Source organism: Mustela nigripes, chromosome 12, assembly GCF_022355385.1.
Source record: "Mustela nigripes isolate SB6536 chromosome 12, MUSNIG.SB6536, whole genome shotgun sequence".
NCBI classification, from domain to species: domain Eukaryota; kingdom Metazoa; phylum Chordata; class Mammalia; order Carnivora; family Mustelidae; genus Mustela; species Mustela nigripes.
This window is the reverse complement of record NC_081568.1, coordinates 77852080-77857105: the sequence shown is the minus strand read 5'-3', so window position 1 is coordinate 77857105 and position 5026 is coordinate 77852080.

Genomic DNA, 5026 nt, shown 5'->3' with positions numbered 1-5026 from the left:
AACAATATTGTATTATATATTTGAAAATTTCTATGAAAGCAGATCTTAAATGTTCTTACTGAACAAAAAAATGGCTAATATGTGAGGCATAAAAAAAATTCCTTCCAGTTATTTTAATCAGACTTGGATGGAGGGTATGGGGAGTAGAGAGAGATTTTTAAATTACAAATTCAATTTTCTTAATACTTTCAGGGCTATTCAAACTACCCATTTCATATTGGGTGAGCTATGGTAGTTTGTGTTTTTTGAGAAATTATTTCTTATTCAAATTCAGTGAGACAACTTATAGTACATCATTAGTTTTTGATATAATGTTCATTGATTCATTAGCTGTGTATAACACCCAGTGCTCATCACATTATGTGCCCCCTTAATGCCCATCACCCAGTTACCCCATCCTCCATTCTCCCACCATCCGCACCCCTGTTTGTTTCCTGGAGTCAAGAGTCTCTCATGGTTTGTCTCCCATTCTGATTTCTTCCCATTTAGTTTTCCTTCCCATCCCCTATTGTCCTCTGCCCTATTTCTTATATTCCATATAGGAGTGAAATCATATGATAATTTTCTCTGCTTGACTTATTTCACTTAGCATAATACCCTACAGTTCCACCCATGTTGATGCAAATGGTAGGTATTTATCCTTTTTGATGACTAATATTCCATTGTATATATGGACCACATCTTCTTTATCCGTTCATCTGTTGAAGGGCATCTTCACTCTTTCCAGAGTTTGGCTATTGTGGACGTTGCTGCTATGAACATTGGGGTGCATATGTCCCTTCTTTTCACTATATCTGTATCTTTGGGGTAAATACCCAGTAGTGCAATTGCTGCATTGTACGGTAGCTCTATTTTTAATGTCTTGAGTAACCACCATACTGTTTTCCAGAGTAGCTGTACCAACTTGCATTTCCACCAACAGTGTAAGAGGGTTCTCCCTTCTTCATATCCTCTCCAACATTTGTTGTTTCCTGTCTTGTTAATTTTGGCCATTCTAACTGGTGTAAGGTGGTATCTCAATGTGATTTTGATTTTAATTTCCCTGATGGCAAGTGATGTGGAGCATTTTTTCATATGTCTGTTGTCCATTTGGATGTCTTCCTTGGAGAAGTGTCTGTTCATATCTTCTGCCCATTTCTTGACTGGATCATTTGTTTTTGGGTGTTGAGTTTGGTAAGCTTTTTTAAAAATATGTTTTAAGATTTTATTTATTTATTTATTTGAGAGATTGAGATCACATGTAGGCAGAGAGACAAGCAGAGAGGGGGGGAAGCAGGTTCCCCGCTGAGCAGAGAGCCTGACGCAGGACTCAATCCCAGGACCCTGAGATCATGACCTGAGCCAAAGACAGAGGCTTAACCCACTGAGCCACCCAGGTGCCCCTGAGTTTGGTAAGTTCTTTATAGATCATCGATACCAGCTCTTTATCTGTAATGTCATTTGCAAATATCTTCTCCCATTCTGTGGGTTGCCTCCTAGTTTTGTTGACTATTTCCTTTGTTGTGCAGAAGCTTTTTATCTTGATAAAGTCCCAAAAGTTCATTTTTGTTTTTGCTTTTCTTGCCTTGAGAGACATTTCTTGCAAGAAGTTGCTGTGGCCAGTGTCAAAGAGCTTACTGCCTGTGTTCTCCTCTAGGATTTTGATGGATTCCTGTCTCACACTGAGGTCTTTCATCAATTTTGAGTTTGTTTATCTTTGTGTATGGTGTAAGAGAATGGTCCTGTTTCATTCTTCTGTATGTGGCTTCCAATATTCCCAGCATCATTTATTGAAGAGACTGTCTCCTTTCCATTGGATATTCTTTTCTGATTGGTCAAAGATTAGTTGACCATAGAGTTGAGGATCCATTTCAGGGCTCTCTATTTGGTTCCACTGATCTGTGTGTCTGTTTTTGTGCCAATACCATGATGTCTTGATGATCACAGCTTTGTAATATAGCTTGAAGTCAGGCATTGTGATGCCCTAGTTTTAGTTTTCTTTTTCAACATTCCTCTGGTCATTAGGGGTCTTTTCTGGTTCCATACAAATTTTAGGATTGTTTGTTTCAGCTCTGTGAAAAATGTTGATGGTATTTTGATAGGGATTGCATTGGATGTGTAGATTGTTCTGGGTAGCATAGACATTTTCACAATGTTTATTCTTCTAATCCTTGAGCATGGAATGGTTTTCCATTGCTTTGTGTCTTCCTCAGTGTCTTTCATAAGTGTTCTGTAGTTTCTAGAGTATAGATCCTTTACCTCCTTGGTTAGGTTTATTGCTAGGTATCTTATGGTTTTTGGTGCTATTGTCGATTCCTGATTGATAAGAAATTGATTCCTTAATTTCTCTTTCTTCAGTTACATTGTTAGTATATAGAAATGCAACTGATTTCTGTGCACTGATTTTGTATCCTACCACATTGTTGAATACCTGTATAAGTTCTAATAATTTTGGGGTGGAGTCTTTTGGGTTTTCCACACAAAGTATCATGTCATCTGCGAAAAGATAGAGTTTGGCTTCTTTGCCAATTTAAATGTCTTTTCTTTTTGTTGTCTGATTGCTGGGGTTAGGACTTCTAGTACAATGTTGAACACTAATGGTGACAGTGGGCATCCCTGTTGCATTCCTGACCTTAAGGGAAAAGCTCTTAGTTTTTCCCGTTGAGAATGATATTCACTGTGGGCTTTTCATAGATAGCTTTTATGATATTGAGGTATTACCCTCTATGCCTATACTTTGAAGAGTTTTAATCAGGAAAGGATGCTGTATTTTGTCAAATGCTTTTTTTGCATCAATTGAGAGGGTCACATGGTTCTTGTCTTTCCTTCAGCAATGTGCTCTATCATGTTGATTGATTTCCAAATTTTGAACCACCCTTCCATCCCAGGAATGAATCCTACCTGGTCATGGTAATAATCCTTTTAAGGTACTATTACATCCTATTGGCTAGGATTTTGCTGAGTGTTTTGGCATCAGTGTTTATCAGGGATACTGGTTTGTAATTCTCTTTTTGATGGAGTCCTTGGTTTTGGGATCAGGGTAATGCTGGCCTCATAGAACGAGTTTGGAAGTTTTCCTTCCATTTCTATTTTTTGAAACAGCTTCAGTAGAATGGGTACTTTTTCTTCTCCAAATGTTTGGTAGAATTCCCCTGGGAAGCCATCTGGCTCTGGACTCTTGTTTTTTGATTACCGCTTCAATTTCCTTGCTGGTTATTGGTCTGTTCAGATTGTCTATTTCTTCCTTTTTCAGTCTTGGTAGTTTAAAAGTTTCCAGAAATGCATCCATTTCTTCCAGATTGTTTAATTTGTTGGCATACAGTTGCTAGCAATAATTTCTAGTAATTTTGCTTCTATTTTCTTAGTATTAGTTGTGATCTTTCCCTTTTCCCATGATTTTATTGATTAGGGTCCTTTCCTTTCTTTTTTTTTTTTTTAAGATTTTATTTATTTGACAGAGAGAGATCACAAGCAGACAGAGAGGCAGGCAGAGAGGGAGTTAGAGGGAAGCAGGCTCCCTGCTGAGCAGAGAGCCCGATGTGGGACTCGATCCGAGGATCCTGAGATCATGACCTGAGCCGAAGGCAGCGGCTTAATCCACTGAGCCACCCAGGCGCCCCAGGGTCCTTTCCTTTCAATGCTTTTTTAAATTTCCCTTTACACTTCTTCCTTGACACATACATAATTTAAATGTGTATTATTTAGGGTTGAAGTGTTTTGGAGATTTTCATCTTGTCTACTACCAATTTCTAGTTTGCTTTTATTGTGGTTGCAGAGCAATTTCTGTATCATTTTAATTACTTTAAATTTGCTGATGATTGTTTTATGGTCAGGATATAATCTAGCTTGGTATATGTTCTGTGAGCACTCAGAAAGAATATAAACTCTGTTCTTTTTGATCAAGCATTCTATAAATGTCTGTTGGATCCTACTACCTGATGATATTGTTGAATTTCTTGTTTTTTTTTTTTAAAGATTTTATTTATTTGACAAAGAGATCACAAATAGGCAGAGAGGCAGGCAGAAGGGGAGAGGGAAGCAGCCTCCCTACTAAGCAGAGAGCCCAATGTGGGCTTGATGCGGGGCGTGATCCAGGACCTTGAAATCATGACCTGAGCTGAAGGCAGAGGCTCAACCCACTGAGCCACCCAGGCACCCCTATTGTTGAATTCTTGCTGAGTTTGTCTGCTTCTTCTTGTCAATGGTTGAGAGAGGTGTCGAGGTCTCCAAACTACAGGTGTGAATTTGTCTTTTTCTCCTTTCAGTTCTATCAGGTTTTGGTTCACATATTTTGCAGTTCTGTGTTTCATACATGTATATTTAGGATCCCTATGTCTTCTTCTTCTTTTTTTTGTTTTTTAGGATCCGTATGTCTTCTTAATGAACTGACTTTCTTATCACTCTATTATGTTCCTTTCTGCCTCTGGTAATTCTCTTTTTCTGAAATCTCAGGTATTAATATGGCCATACCTGCTTTCTTTTATTAAGATATTTATGGTTTATCTTTTCCCATCCTTTTACTTTCAACTAGCCTGTACTGTTATATTTGAAGTGAATTTATTACAGATAGATATACTGAAATGTTTTTTAGTTCATTTTGCCAACTTGTCTTTAATTGGTGTACTTTGATTTTTTTACACTTAGTGTAATTATTCATAAACTAGGGCTTAAGTCTGCCATTTTATTTTTTTAAAGATTTATTTATTTATTTGAGAGAGTGCATGCACATGTAAGCAGGGGGAGGGGCAGAGGAAGAAGGAGAGAGAATTTCAAGCAGATTCCTGGCTGAGCACAGAACCCAATATGGGCTCAATCTCAGGACCCTGAGATCATAACCTGAGCCAAAATTAAGAGTCAGATGCCTCACCAACTGAGCCACCAAGGAAATCCTGCCATTTTATTTTTTTTAAAGATTTTATTTATTTATTTGACAGAGATCACAAGTAGGCAGAGAGGCAGGCAGAGATAGAGGAGGAAGCAGGCTCCCTGCTGAGCAGAGAGCCCGATGTGGGGCTCGATCCCAGGACTCTGAGATCATGACCTGAGC